General features: G+C 39.1%; 1 protein-coding gene across 1 annotated transcript in view; it reads left to right on the forward strand.

Moving 5' to 3' along the window:
- DDX10 (DEAD-box helicase 10) overlaps nt 1-16,420 on the forward strand; it is a 259,403-nt gene that overhangs the window by 53,147 nt on the left and 189,836 nt on the right. The window lies entirely within an intron of this gene.

Below are 16,420 nucleotides of genomic sequence, written 5' to 3' on the forward strand. Positions count from 1 at the left end.
GTAGAGATGCTGCTAATTCCATTGTGCCACAGAGGAAACTCCCTTTATTACCTATTTTTTAAGGATAGACCTGATAAAGAAAACCATACAAACATACTCCAAATGGAAAATAGTACTCTCATTTACACATATAAATGAATCTGTTCCTCTTGGGAGACCAAGTGCTTTTTTAGACACTGTTACCTTTGTTTAGATATTTTTGTTCCTCCTGTTTTAGAACTGTCTTTAGGGACAGCATACCAGGCACACAAGAGAACTGATTTCATTACCTCTATCACAGTCTATTCTCTGTTTTAATTATTTTTTTCTTCCTTTCTTGCTCCCTTGGAGCAATCGTAGACCTCAGTTGAGACTTGGAGTCGGTGGGAACACTTGGATTATAGATTACATGGAAGTTTTTTTATCATATCATTATCATTAATACAATAATGTATTTTTTTGTATGTTACCATATACCAAATACTTTTCTCACAAATACTCATTTTATCTTTACATCAGGAAAGGCAGATGATGATATTGAAAACTTCAGAGACTTTTTTTTTGGTCTTTTTAGGACCAAACTCCCGGCATATGGAGGTTCCCAGGCTAGGGGTTGAATCACAGCCACAGCAACATGGGATCCAAGCTGCTTCTGCGACCTACACCACAGCTCATTGCAACACTGGAAACTTAACCTACTGAGAGAGGCCAGGGATTGAACCCACGTCCTTATGGATGCTAGTCGGGTTCATTAACCACTGAGCCATGATGGGAACTCCTGAAAATTTGAGACTTTTAAGTGACCTTTCCAAGGTCGCCATGGTGGAGTTAGATGGTCAGATCTACCTCTGATGTCAAATCACATCCCCTTTCTCCTTTCTCCTGTTGCTTAGTGTCATTTGTGTGTAGTTCACTTTCTGTAAATGGGTGGTGCCAGGGCAATTGACAACACTGTAAGTAACTTTGAGTCACTCATTGTGTGTAGACACTTGGAATACAGAATTGATATGTTTACCTCTTTAGAGGTGGGTATGAATGGAGAAGAGAGGTACTGAGCACCAGGTACAAGCAACATCCTCTGGAAGACTGCCTTTTCCATCTGACAGTTCAAGGCATTGACAGAGAAGCAGATCTCCCTCGAATTGGAGAGGGAGTCATAAATGATGGAGTATTGAAAGAAAAGGGCAGGAGAGAGCACACATGGGTTGATCAGGCACTAAGGCAGTAAGGGAAGGTGAGCTGACCTCCCACCGTAGGGAAGAGACTTTTTTTTGGCTTTTGCCTCATGGGCTGTTGGGTATCTAAAAGTTAAACCTCCAGGGAAACAGTGTTAGAGAAGAGTGTGAATGTATCATTAAAATGATTAAATTGAAAATGATTTTAAAACAGATTCTTAAATATGAGAATGAAATCTCTAAATACATACTTTTCTCTCTCATATTTTATAATTATTTAGAAATGACGCTAATAGGTGGGTTCCATTTTAGCTGAGCAAGTGTCCTTTTAAAGCTTTCCCAACAGTAAACATAGATTAGTTTTAATTAAGATTTGAGTACTACTCATAGATTATTCTTTGTTCTTAGAGTTGAATCTGTATTCTGTTTCTATTTAATTTTACATTTTGGCACAAAATTCTTAATATTTTAAGAACTCTCTGTTGGTGGTAAAACATAGATTAGCTAACTTTATTATTAAACTGTTGTTTATGAGTATTCTTTTATAAAAATACTTGAAGTTCTGAATCAAGATTCCCATGTATGGAGGCTGAGATTTTTTGCCTCTTGTCTCATCCTCTTTCCTCTTTCTCTTCTTCCTCACTTACTGAGTGCCTCCTAGGTGCCAAGGATTCTGGTAGGTTCATAGTTTCAGAGGCTTATACTTTAGTAAACATAGCAGATTATTAAGCCAAAATTTCAGTGCAGAATCTTGGATTTCTGTTCACTTATTGATTCTATTTTTTTTCTCCCCCACTTTTTAGGGCCATACCTGTGGCATATGAAAGTCCCAGGCTAGGGGTCAAATCAGAGCTGCAGCTGCCAGCCTATACCACAGCCACAGCAATGCAGGATCCAAGTCAAGTCTGTGACCTACACTATAGCTCACCATAGCTCCTTGATCAAGGCCGGGATCAAACCTACATCCTCTTGGATACTAGTGGGATTCACTTCTGCTGAGCCACAGTGGGAACTCTCACTTACTGATTCTTGAAACCAGATGTTTTAAAGTGTTAATATTGGCATTGCAGTAGAGCAGATATCCTGAGGGAAGTTGTACCTTTAAGGATAGTTATGAGTTAATAGGAAGGAGGAAAAAGCATTCTAAGCAAAGACTGCAGAATCAGCAAAAACAAGGCAATAAGACAGTGTGTGTTGGGTGTGAGGAGCTATTTCCGATGTGATGTTCAGTTTCAGTAGTTAGCCTTTCTAGGCCTTAGTGTCCGTCTCTATAGAATAATTACTTGGCAGATTTTGTGGACACATCTCCTTCTTTGTGTACATAGTTGCAAAGTACACTAACATAGTGTTAGCTATTATTTCCACTTGATGAAATATAATAGGAACATATCGATAAAGGGGTGATAGAGTTTTGCCAGTGCCATGGCTAGGCAGTGTCTGAAATAATGCTGAAAAAATAAGGCCTTTTTCTGAATCAGGACTGCAGAAAAGAAAAAGTGAATGCATTTCATTATTTTAGGTGTAGTATCAGGAAACAAACTGCTTCTGTGCATGGTTGGTAGAGGATTTTTCACATTTTCTGTGTCCTGCATTGATCTGGAGAATGCTAAGCCTGTACCGATATCGTAAGTCCAGTTGACATCACAGCTAGATTTTTAAGGAGAGTTTATAATTTGAGATAATCAGACCATAACTGGGCAAGCACAATGCCCTGTCAAAGTGAATCAATTGATTATAAATAGACCTAAAAGTGATATTAACAGTAGATATTTCATGTAGAGTCATTAAATGAACTTAATTATTATATGAATATTTTTCTGAGTGATATTCTCTGTTCAGTTTAAACTGGCAACATTCTTATGGAATATTGATAATATTGTGCAGTATATTTCTAGAAGATTTTGTATAAAAGACATTAGGTTATATAATACTGTTTATGTTTTTGAGACTTGATTTAAAAATGGACATGAGAGGAGTTCCTGTACAGTGGGTTAAGAATCTGACTGCAGTGGCTTGGGTTGCTCTAGAGGCACGGGTTCAATCCCTGGCCCAGCACAGTGGATTAAAGGATCTGGTGTTGCTGCAGCTACAATGTAGGTTGCAGCTGCGGCTCAGATTCAGTCCCTGGCCTGGGAACTTTCATATGTTGTAGGTGCGGGCTTAAAAAAAAATGGAGATGAGAGAAAGTAATGCCCTTGTTTGGGGAGTGATTGGACATGCTGATGAACTGCATTAGAAGCGTGCTGATTTAGCTGGGTTTTTTTTTTTTTTTTTAATCCCCATAATTATCTGATTTAAAAATGGGAATGAACTATGCTAACTTATTTCCGGAAATTTCTTGCAGATAACTGTGTTTTTGTAGAAGAGGATCAGGAAATGATGAGCATCTGTTGGTTTTCTATAATCTGCCATGCCTTTGAATATTGCATCTCATAGCTTAAACTCTTACTGTAGTCTTACACAGTATTACCCGTGTTTTGCAAGTTAAGAAACAGAGGCTTTGGAAAGTTCGGTCGCTTGTTTACTGTCCCACAGTTAGTGAAATGGCAGAACTGGAATTTGTTGTGCCCAGGCACATCCAACTCTTTTGGTTGTGCTATTTTTGATTTCTGTCATTTCTACCGTTTAGGGTTCTTTTTTACTTCCTGCCAGCACTACCACTAGTTTACCTCCAGACCCTTTTCACCTTGGACTCGGCTCGTGGGATAAGCCTTGTAACTGGCCCCAAAGGGAATGTTCTTCTGATTCATCTTCCTGTAAACCTCTATCAAGTCAGTGTTTTGTTTGTTTGTTTGTTTTGTTTGTTTGTTTTTTCCAAGTGTTTGACTTGCCATGCTTCCCTTCGTTTCAGCTCGGCTTTGTAACCCAGCCCCACCCTTTTACACCCCCAGCCCAGCCCATCCTTCCCAGTATGTTTCCACTTGAAGGATTCCTTCCTAGGATGTTCTCACCACTCCAGCCTTCTCATTTATCTTTCAAAATTTAGTGCTGATCTTGCCTCTTCCTTGAAATCTTTATTTATTTATTTATTCCACTGACCTATGGATTCCAAGTGTCTATTTTGCCAGTATTTTTCTTTTTGGCACTCTAATGTACCTAGATGAGTGTCTTAATTTCCATTTCTCCTGGTGATTACTGAGATTGTCATAAACTGTGTGCAAGGGTCTTATAAAATGCTGTTGAAGTAAACAGAAGAGAAAGCTCTTTAAAATCAAACCTAGGGGTCAAGAGCTTTATTCTCAGTTTTCGGTATCATGAAATGAACCGTAATCTTAAATGTTGAGTAGATCAAATAGAGTTGGTATATATGTTCTCTTGTTTTTTTTACAGGTGCCATTTATTTTTGTGTATTCTGCACTTAATTCTTATAAGCTTCATTCCAATTCAAAAGCAATAGTTACTGTGTGACTTTCAGCTTAGATATACATACATTTTGAGTTGTATGCAGATGATTTCTGATGATATTAATTTACAATGGAAAGCTAAAAGTTTGACATTTATTCTTTCACATGCTGCCTCATTACTGCATCAAAAATACTTTGGTTTATTTCCCTTCATTTGCTAGTTTTGTACATATTAAGTGTTTAAAGCAGCTGCTGACTACTGGATTTTCTCATGACCTACTTTTATAGCCTAAATTTCAAGAACTGCACTTATCAGGATATACATATCTTCATTTTAAGGTAAAGTGAAGGTAATAAAAGAAATTTGAAATAGGACAGGTTATTCTTGAGGTCATGTAAGTTGCCCTTGAACTTGATTATTAGAATAATCAGAAATAAGTCCTACTGTATAGCACAGGGAACCATATCCAATCACTTATGATAGAACATGATGGAAGATAATAGGAGAAAAAGAATGTGTGTGTATACGTGTGTGTGTGTGTGCGCGCGTGTGTGTGTGACTGGGCCATGTTGCTGTACAGCAGAAATTGATACAACCTTGTAAATCAACTCTACTTATCAAAAAATTAAAGAAATAAAAATCTATGGAAAAAAAGAAATAAGGAGCTTTTCAAAGTAATCAGCAAGTGACACACACACACACAAATATAATTGAAGGCAGTTTAGACTAATTTGCTGGGTTCTCTACTTACAAACAGGTTAATTCTAGTATGCTCTTCATGAGCGCCTTTGTTCTTAAGTCTAAGCCATCAGTATGGTTATATTTATCTAAAGGTTTTTAATGGGAGGACTGTCATTGTGGTGACACAGGATTTAACTCTTCAAGTTTCTTTTCAACTCTTAAATTTGTCCAAATGTATTTCCCTTTTGACTTTGTTCTTTTCAGCATATGTTTTATAAACAAGCTTTAAACATCCTGCTGTATATAAGTCCAAGGCAGCAGCTGAAGCCAGTGTCATCTGGTAGTTAAATCACATTTGCTTTGATGCGAAGCCTTGTTCCTATGATGGAAGTTTCTACTGTAGGTGAAATGGAGGCTTAGTAAACAAGGAATTAATGAGAATTTTTAAAAACATCACTCCTTTAGCAAATATTTACTGCATACCTGTTATGTGCCAGGCATTGAGAGCATCACCGTTCCCTCTTCTCATGGAGCTTACGTTCTAGTGTGGGGAGATGGACAAAGAATATGCCCCGAGGGAATACTGAAGCGAGGAAAGGGGAAGGCAGAGCTCAGGGGTGGGGTGTTGCATTTCGAAGGGTAGGATGGTCAGAGGGGCCTCCCTGGGAGTGTAGTGTAAGAAGAAGGCCTCGAGATGCTTGAGGGGCTGATGATTCTATGTTCCCTCTGCCTAAATGGAATTTGAAACCGAATACTACATTTTAAAACAGTAAAACTCCTCTAGTTATTATTCTTTCCATGATGACTGCTTCATGTTTTTGTTGAAATACATTATTTCAAAAACATGTTCTTCTTAAAATACTCCAGCTTTTGCTGGTGCCCTGAGCATGTGTGTGATTTGCCAGTTGGTTAATTGCACTTGGAATCTAGGCCTGGCAGGGGGGAGGGAAAGAGAATTCAGACCCACTTGAGAGCAGGTGCTAACAAGTAAATTAGAGCAGTGGTACTTCAATAAAGTTCAGTTGGAAGAGGAATGCCTGTATATTAAGAAAGGTGTATTTTCAGTAAAAGTGAAGTCTAAGTATAAACTATATAAAATAAACATGAGATTAGCGTAGTGATTTCAAGATTTAAATTTTTAAAGTGTTTAGGACCAAATTTCTTAAGCTATGTTTACGGAAGTGCTAATATTTTAATTTCCAATTCATCATAGACCAATAATGTTCTAAGGTATATTAAGGAAAAATTACTAAAAAAGTGAAATGAATCTCTTTGTTTTCCTGGCTCTTTACTTTCTCTGCCTTTTTTGCTGCTTTCTTTGTCTCTCTCTGGGGTGGACGATTGTTTTTCTCTTTTTACCATTTGATCGTAAAGCCTTCTACATCACTCCCTGCCCCCGCCAGCTCTTATGTTTGTGTGGCCCACGATAATGTTGTGGGGTATCTGTGTGTGTAGTGAATGATGTTTAATGAATGGAACATACTGTTTGTCATTTAGACAATGGTGTAGTTTCTCTTTAACCCCGCCATGCCTTTTGGGTTATTTTGGGGGGATGGGGTTTGGCCCTCTAAGGGACACCAGCACAGTTGGGATATGAGAGTTCCTTGGCTCTTTTTGGGACTGGTTCCTTGTTTAAAGTGTGCCCTTTTAAACAAGAAAGGAGGGAGAGATTACGAGGAAGAATCAATCGGTCAATGGGCTTTTGGTAGACACACTGACTTTGCAAAGAAACGCGTAGTAAGATGAATCTCCTTGAGAGCAGGTAACCGCACTTCGTGCCTGTAGTGGCGGTCTCTGCAGCATCTTTCACTAGTAGACACAAATGCTTGTTTCTAGAGTGCAGTCATTTTCTCTCAGTGAGTCTCTCCTATGGCATTCAGCCACAGCCCTTTCATCCCTAGTATCAAAATGAAAGGAAACAATAATGTTTTCCTAAACAAATCATAATTAGAAACATCTACGATGAAGTTGTAGTAAATTGAATTTAAACATTTTTGTTTATTTTTCAAGCTGAGAGTGTTTTGACATAGCATGAAAAGTTTATCTCTCTTAAGCAAGAGGCAGGCATTTAGCCCTCGAGAGTGCTGTTGCTGTTTTCGGTTTGTTTTTCTTCCTTCTTTTTAGCTTGCCGGCTGGCTGTTAGAGTGGAGGTGACAGACGGTCCTGATATACTGTTGGGCACAGAATCTGCTGGCTTTTATTTGGTATAATAAATGATGGAAAACAGGGTGATACTTTGTTACAGTTCTAATAAAGCCAGTGTAGAGGTGATTCTTATAGTGCGTTAATTTTAAGCTCCAGAAATAAGTGCCTTAGTATACTGGACACTGTAAATGTCCCTGGCATATATGAAGAAAATCCTAAGCATTTGGCAGATGTGATAGAAATCACATATTGCACCTTTGCTAGAGCACATAGAGGACGCAGCTCATATTTTCAGGGATAATCTCTGTTGATAACGATTTTCCTCCCATTGGCCTGTTCCCTCTCCACCCCTCACATTTGTGGAATAAGGGAGTCAATTAATTTCTCAGTGGCAATCACCATAGAGGCTGCCTCCAAGTAATAATTCTTACCTGAGTTTGTTTTCTAAATTAAAATGGCCTATTTCTATTACATCCTTTGGGTGATCCCGATTAGAATAATTCTTCCACCTGCACAAATTTTTGTACCTGCTGAGTTTTGTCATGGGAAGCAGCTGAGCGCAGGAATGCTTTCTTCCTTGCTGCGATGCCTAATTTTGGAAGGTATACTAATTTCAGAATGTTTGATGTTGGAAATGGTTGCATATTCCAAAAACACTTAGTAAGGACTTGCTGAATAATGTTCTCTCTTGTGGTTTGGTTCAGCATTATTTTCTTTCTTCTTTTGCATCTTTTGATCTGTCTGGGCTATTTTTCCTATCTGCCAACATTCCATAAAGTAGAACTTCACAAATCAAAGAGTAGGTGAGTTTCTGTTCAGTTCTCTATCTCTTTCTGAGACTGAACTCTTTTTTTTTTTAAGGAATCTGAAAAGCTAGCTTTTAGTGAGTCTTATTTTCTCCTTACTCTTTTTAAGGGTTTTTAGGTTACTCAATTTCAAGCATACTTAGTAATACATGTTTTAATAGCTATTGAACCATTTTATTTAATAACTTGAACAAAGATTTGGTTTTTAGTGGGTGTGTTTAGAAATAATACTCTATTTCTAACATTCCCTTCCACAGAAAGGAGGGAGCAAGTATTTTATTGCCCAGGAACATGCTATCAATGTCCTAGAGCCTACCTTCCTATCTAGTTTCCAACCTGTCTACGACACCAGCTTAGCTAACCAGCTTTTATACCAGATTTGTAATTACAGGTTTAGAGACAGTATACTGGTAATTCTTCCTCTCTTTCTTACCTCATCTCCCATTAACTAGCCCTATTCTGTGGTGGAAATTGCATATTAGTTTGTCTTTTCTTATTTCTGTACTGAAAAGAGAAAAACAAGTTATTTCCAGGTTTCCAGAACCATGAAGAGTCTGAGGTTCTACCCTACTTGCTACAGTTAGCCTGCCACATTTTGATATACATTGCTAGGCAACTGATGGCACAGCAGGCTGCATGAGCTTCAAGTTTGCCTTGGTCCCCTGATCTCTGCAGTTCCTCAGGGGCCATGGGAGGAGTCCCCAGGTTGGAGCTGTCCTTGGTCCCCTGTCTCTAAGTTCCACAGGGGCCATGAGAGGAGTCCCCAGGTTGGAGCTGTCCTTGGTGCCCTGTCTCTAAGTTCCATAGGAGCCATGGGAGGAGTCCCCAGGTTGGAGCTGTCCACAGAATACGTTTGTTCAGAGCTAGAAAACCCCAGCCTCAGAAGAGGACTGACAGCAAACCTGCCCGGCCTTCACCCAGAGGGAGACATTGTTAACTTTATTAATCTGTTTGCTGCCTCCGAGTGCAGTGCCATCTCTGTCTTTTAAGACTGAATGCTGTATTGACACCCTTGAAAAGATAATCTGGAAGAGTAACTGATTTAAGATGTACTGAAACGTGGGCGACCCATGGATGATTGTCTCTTGGTGCTTGGTAGCAGCAGAAAGTCAGAACTGGTTCCTTCTGTCTGTCTGTTTTGGTGTGCTTCTCCCAAATCAAAATATAGAAAAGCGACTTAAATTTAAATGATCAACATGAATACCAGAGTATTCATTCCTCCAAGTGAGAACCCTTGCTTTTGTTTGATAAGGCTTAAAGTAGTGGGCAGCTACGTTTGCTGGGTCAAGTCAGGTGCTCCAGAGTGTGCCTCCTGAGCGCCCTGTCCTTATGCCCTCAAAGCACTGAACACAGCACTGCCCTATTGCTTCTTTCTCCGCTATGCAATGTACTTTAAAAAAAGAAAGTTTTGTTGAAGCTGATTTACAAGGTTGTAATGATTTCTGCTGTACAATAAAGTGATTCATTTATACATATACACATATTCATCCTCTTTCAGGTTCTTTTCCCACATAGATTATCACAGAATATTGGATACAGGGCTCTGTGCCATACAGCAGGTCCCCGTTAGCCAATCCATATACCAGATCCCACAGTGTGCATATACCAATCCCAAACCCCAGTCCCTTCCTCCCACTAGGGAATATATATTATTCATTTCTGTGTCCTTATATCTGTCAAGTTGCCTGTCATTATAGTAGGTTTTTAGTAACTTTTTGTTGAATGAGATAAATGAATGAATAAACAAATGAGTAGGGCCTCTACTTCACATACTATCGATCTTTTTTGCCTGTTTAATCAGATTCCTTACCCCAATTTGAGACTGTACCGTTTGATAGAAAAATATTCTGGGAATGTAACGGGTAGAAAATACTGGTTGACCGAATGAGTTAATCTTAGGTAGGACCCTTGTATTTATTGGATTTGAGAAGCTGGATTAGACACAGAGTAAATAAATACCTCGTGTGAAATAATTTCCTAAGCTTGACTAATTCATCCATCATCCTTTCCTCTGTATGTTGATTATTTTGATCTCTAGGACCTGTTTTCTTTTTTCTTTTCTTTTTTTTTTGTGTGTGTGTGTGTGTAATGATTTTTATTTTTTTCCATTATAGCGGGTTTACAGGACCTGTTTTCTTGATGTAGTCCTCTGGGTTCACGAGAAAACCTCACCTTCACTCACCTTCTAAAGATAGTTGAGAAGATCCTTTGGAAAAGATACTTATGTTGAACTATCAGTCAGTTTATTTTAGAGTAAGTTTACTTACAGAGATCAGTTTGATCCTCATGCTACCCTATCAGTGGTTTGTTTTAGGTCTAAATATGTTTTGAGTAAAGACAGAGGGTGTGTGTGTACCAGGGAGACTTTGCAAGACTCTTTCCCACAGTTGTATACTTCTTCAGCTGGGATATTAACTTTGGCAGAGGCAGGGGCAAATGAAGGCAGGCTTCTTGTTTCTCCAGGCACAAATGCTCCTCCAGGGGCAGCACCACTGGATTCCTGTTGGCTCACATTTAGGAAGCCTGGAGAAGCAATCTAAGAACTACTAGTCAGGAGTTCCCAATGTGGCTCAGAGGGATAAGGACCTAACATAGTGTCTGCAAGGATGCGGGTTAAATCCCTGGTCTCTCTTAGTGGGTTAAGGATCTGGTGTTGCCACAAGCTGTTGATGTAGGTTGCAGATGCGGCTTGGATCTGATGTTGCTGTGTCTTTGGTGTAGGTCAGCAGCTGCAGCTCCGATTTCACCCCTGGCCTGGAAACTTCCATATGATGTGGATTTGGCCGTTTAAAAAAAAAAAAAAAGAGAAACAAAAAACTGCTAGGCAGTTCTTGTGCTGTCTCTTTTTGAGACATGAGTAAGCATGATCCTCAAAATTATCTAGTTATTTTAAACCAGGTGTGTGTGTTCACATCTTGTCAAAAGTGTTTTGTGTGTGTGTGTGTGTGTCTTTTTTTTAGCCTTTTCTAGGGCCACACCCACAGCACATGGAGGTTCCCAGGGTAGGGGTTGATTTGGAGCTGTAGCCACCAGCCTTCGCCAGAGCCACAGCAACACGGGATCTGAGCTGCGTCTGCAACCTACACCACAGCTCACGGCAACGCCAGATCCTTAACCCACTGAGCAAGGCCAGGGATCGAACCCGCAACCTCATGGTTCCTAGTTGGATTCGTTAGCCACTGAGCCACGACGGGAACTCCGCAAAAGTGTATTTAGTAGTATAAGGGAGAATGATTATTCATGAGCTTTTTCAAATTCAGATCTTCCGTTCATGAGTACTTAATTATATCTCATTAATATCATTTTGAATGGCTTTATATAGTTTTCTAGGAATACCTCAGGCCAGAAATTGGGGAGAAGTGTACTTTCGTTGCAGTAGGAAGCATTTTTCCAATAGTGTCCGTGTGTTGAGTTGCACACATTCTGTGAAATGTGAAGCCTTAGAAGGTGCCAAGAAACAGTCATTTAATGAAGCTATTTATGTCTCTCTTTTCTCAGGTTGAAAGACCCTGCTGGATTACTTAGAACTCCAGCTTCTTTCTTACTCTGTTGAAATCTCTGTAAAAACACCCACAGCCACAGGAACTTATTTATTCCTACTTTCACTGAAATAATTCATAATTCCTAGACCGAAAATCTATTGAGGAAAGAATACACATTCTGAACCTTCAGGCAGAATGCGTTCGCCTGAGTATTAGAGATTGTTTATATCAGTTTGCCTTAAATATCTTCTGCCACAATTTCCCCCCTACAATTGATCAGGTGTTTGTTTGAGTCACTTAATGGGGACATGTTATTGTACCAAATATGAAACAGTTAGACCTGTCAGCTCTCAGGAAAGTTAAAAGGTGAAGAGATAGGACATTTATGTGGAAACACTGAGTGAACTAACAATGTAAGATAGCTGTGTACAAGATAGAAGAAAAATAAGGCAAAATATTTGCTTGTAGTAATACAATGTTTCGAATTTGGGCTAGAGTCCCAGAGATCTTTCTGGAGAGGGTGGGACTTGATTAGTATTGAAGGCTGTGTTGGATCAGATAGGTGGAGGAAGAGGAAAAGGGTGAGAGCAGAGTCAGGGCCAGTAGTTGGGGTTGGTTAGTTTTGGAAGAGGAGAAGGATCTCTGCCGAAAGTGTTGAGGAACCTTGAAGCAAGTGGAGGGCTGTTTCTATTTATGTGTTTTTGTATTATCCAAGTTCATTACTATGAGCACTACTACCTTTGAAATACAAATCTGATCATAGTACCAAGTAAAAGAAAGTTGATGCAGAAATATCTTAAAACATGACTTCGAAGGAGAGTCCTCCCTTTTAAGAGTTCTCTGAATAGTCTTAATTATTAAGTCTTATAATTAGCATTTATAATTGTGACTTTATCAGCAAGAATAAAGTAAATAATTCAGATGCTGAACTCTTTTATTAGACTTTGAAGACTTAATGTATGGTTGAATGTGTTGGAAATTAGTGCATCATGTTATTCCCTTCTCAGTGGAAGACTCTGAGTGTGTCTCCCATATCCTCTCTCTTTCTTTCTTTTCTTTTCTTTCTTTCTTTTTTTTCTTTTTTTTTAAATAAGGGCTTGCATCTTTGGCATAGGTAAGTTCCTAGATGAGGGGTTGAATCAGAGCTACTGCTGCTGGCCTATACCACAGCCACAGCAATGCGGGATCCAAGCTGCATCTGTGACCTATGCCACAGCTCACCACAGTGCCGGATTCTTAACCCACTGAGCAGGGCCAGGGATGGAACCTGCATCCTCAAGGAGACAACATCGTGTCCTTAACCTGCTGAGCCACAGTGAAAACTCCCCATATCCCCTCTTTTTTTTTTTTTAATAACAACTCTATTAAGATATAATTCATGTATCATATAGTTCATCCATTTAAAGTGTACAGCTCAGTAGTTTATTTGAAGATTTGTCCAACCATCACCACAATTAGTGTTTTATTACCTGTCAAAGAAAACCCCATACCCTTTAGCAGTAACGCCTTCATCCTCCATTTATCCTCAGCCATAAGCAACCACTAATATATTTTCAATCTCTACAGGTTTGCTTATTTTGAATATTCCATATAAATGGAATCAAGTATGTGGTGTTTTGAAACTGGCTCTTTTCACTTAGCATATTTTTTAAATTTTATTTATTTATTTATTTATTTTTTCCCGCTGTACAGCATGGGGATCAGTTTACTCTCACATGTATACATTTTTTCCCCCACCTTTGTTCTGTTGCAATATGAGTATCTAGATATAGTTCTCAATGCCACTTAGCATGTTTTTAAGCTTTATTCATATAGTTTCATGTATAAGTACTTCATTCCTTTTTACGGTCAAAATAATTCCACACAAATACACCACATTTTGTTTATCCATTCATCTAGTGTCCATCTTTTGGCAAAAGATTATGAATTATGAATGATGCTGCCGTGAACATTCATGTACATAAGTATTCATTTCTTTTTGGTATATACCTAGGATTGCAGTTGTGCTAGGTCATGTGGTGACTATGGTTAACTTTTTGCAAGTCTGCTTTCCAGAGTGATTGTACCTTTTGCATTTCCAACGAACAGTGTAAGAGAACTCTAATCCTTCCGTATGTTCACTAGCACTTGTTATTATCTGTCTCTTTTGCTTTGGTCTTTTTTTGGGGGGCCACCCCCGCAGCATATGGAAGTTACCAGACTAGAGGTTAATCGGAGCTGTAGCTGCAGGCCTATGCCACAGCCACACAGCAACACCAGATCCGAGCTGCATCTGCAACCTACACCGTAGCTCACAGCAATGCTGGATCCTTAACCCACCGAGCGAGGCCAAGGGTCGAATCCTCATCCTCATGGGTACTAGTCGGGTTCATTAGCCATGACAGGAACTCCTCTGAATTTTTGGTTATAGCCATCCTACTGGATATGAAATGGTTTCTCATTGTGGATTTGATTTGCATTTCCCTCATGACCACTGAATTGCTTATACTCATGTTATTTGTAGTTTGGTTAAGTATAGAGAGCATAAGCATTAAAAGATGATTATCAATACCTATTATCTGATTATCAATGCCTATTAGCTTAGGTGTCTTAGAGAAATGTTTTGGAGGGAGGTAGTGCAAGGACCTGTGAGGGTCGGATGTGAATTGAGCCTTGAAGAAAGGAACCTAGCTAAGAATTATAATTGTAAGTTTGTTTTGTTTTGTTTAGCATAAACAAAGCCTTGCAGATAGAAATGTACATGTTATATTGTGCAAAAGGACTGAGTGGAGTTGTGAAGATACATGTAAAGGAATCAGCTCAATTTGGATAGGTAGATTGTGCTAGGCTAAGAGGCTCAGTATATGAATTTGAGTGTGCAGTATAAATAGGGGTCACTTAAAATATATTTATTTAGTCTGATTATATATTAATCATTTTGGTAGATCAGTCTGATCAAAATATAAATCAAGGAGAGCAGATAGGTTTCCTATTAAGTGGTGACTGATCAGTTAGTGGTGTTAACCTGGGTCCCTGTATTGAAAAGAATGATAAATTGTTTGGCTCAATGGGCCAGAGTATGGTGATTGAAGTGAGGCCCACTTTTAATACGGTGTGGACGAGTTTTGACATGATCAAGACTGATTTTCCCATTTCTAGGTAGACTGAGGTGCTAACAGTGAGTTTAAGAAACGTGGAGAGAGGAGTTAATGGCGTGATATTGGGGGGGCAAAATGTTCATGACTTCTACTCTAACATTCCCTTTGATTTCTTGGGAACTTACTTACCTGTATACTTGTAATTTCTTTGACCCAGTTCCCTTCCTCTTTATGCTCACCACTATCCTCTCCCTGTTCTTTCTTTGGACTGTTAAGGTAGTCCCCTAGCCAGTCTCCTTTCTCAGTCCATCTTCTAACAGAGCCATCAGAGTTATCTTAATTTAATGCACATCTGATCAGTACTGTTAATGATCTTCCTCTTGCTGTTGTTGTGATCCCAAAGTTATTGAGTCTTTGAATTCATTCTGTCATACTTTTTATGGATTCTGGCCTTCCTGAGACCCTTGAGTATTTGGGTTTATTATTAAGTTTCAGATAGAAATACACATATACACAAACATACATACAAAGTAATATTGAAAAATTCAGTCTGCAAAGGGGTAAGTATAGTAAGCGTCTAATAGGCTGACCCTCCTGCAATTCAGAATCATAAATTTTGGACAAAACAAAAACCTAAAGACTCAAGAGAGAGCAAAAGTAAGCAGATTTTTCAAAGGAAGTCAAAGCTAGCAGGGAAGGACTGGCTGGCACAGGGTGGATGGTCCATTGTGGCCCTTTTCATAGGAAGTATGCAGAAGTGGTCTTTCTGGTTTGAGGAAATGAGTTGGGCCAGGACAGTTAAGGCCCTCAGAGTGAGAGCAGACCTCTGGAAGAGAGAGCTGGAGAAGGAGAACCCCAAGTCATTCCAGGGCCATTGATCTCTCCTTAATCAGCAAATGATAGAGCAGCTAGGTTGAAAAAAGCCAGTAGGCATATGAAGACAGTGAGCATCTATCTGGACCATACTATCGACCACCTAGGCCTAACTGATATTTCAGAACAATGCATCCAGTAACTGCGGGATGTTTATTCTTTTCCGGTTCACAGAGTATATCCATACTACGCAATATACTAAGTTATAAACTGTAATATATTTAAAAGGGTTGAATTCCTACAGAGTATGTACTTTGATTACAACAGAATTAAAATAAGAATCAGTAAAACATCTAGGAATACCTCAAATACTGGGAAACCAAATCTGTTCAAGGCCTAAAGATAGTGTCCTTGCTAATTATCTTTTTTTTTTTTTTTTTTTTTTTTGTCTTTGTCTTTTTAGGACCACACCCATGGCACACGGATGTTCCCAGGCTAAGGGTCCAATCACAGCTGTAGCAGCTAGTCGATGCCAAAGCCACAGCAACTCAGGATCCAAGCTGCATCTGCCACCTATGCCATAGTCCACTGCAATGACAGATCCTTAATCCACTGAGCAAGGCCAGGGATCAAACCCCTGTCCTCATAGATCCTAGTTGGGTTTGTTAACCACTGAGCCACGACAGGAGCTCCGTCTTTTTTTTTTTTTTTTTTGCCTTCCGATTGTTAATATTGACTTAAATACGCATTTTTAATAGTGAGATGGAAATGCAGAGGGACATAGAATAGGTTACATAGGAATATTGAAATCTATGTCTGGAATTTTTCCTTAGCTTTATTGAGTTACAATCATGTGGATACTTTTAAAGGCCAGACTGGTAAAGGAAATAGAATTCCATTATTATACTGATTTAGAG

Source organism: Sus scrofa, chromosome 9 (genome assembly GCF_000003025.6).
Source record: "Sus scrofa isolate TJ Tabasco breed Duroc chromosome 9, Sscrofa11.1, whole genome shotgun sequence".
Taxonomy (NCBI): domain Eukaryota; kingdom Metazoa; phylum Chordata; class Mammalia; order Artiodactyla; family Suidae; genus Sus; species Sus scrofa.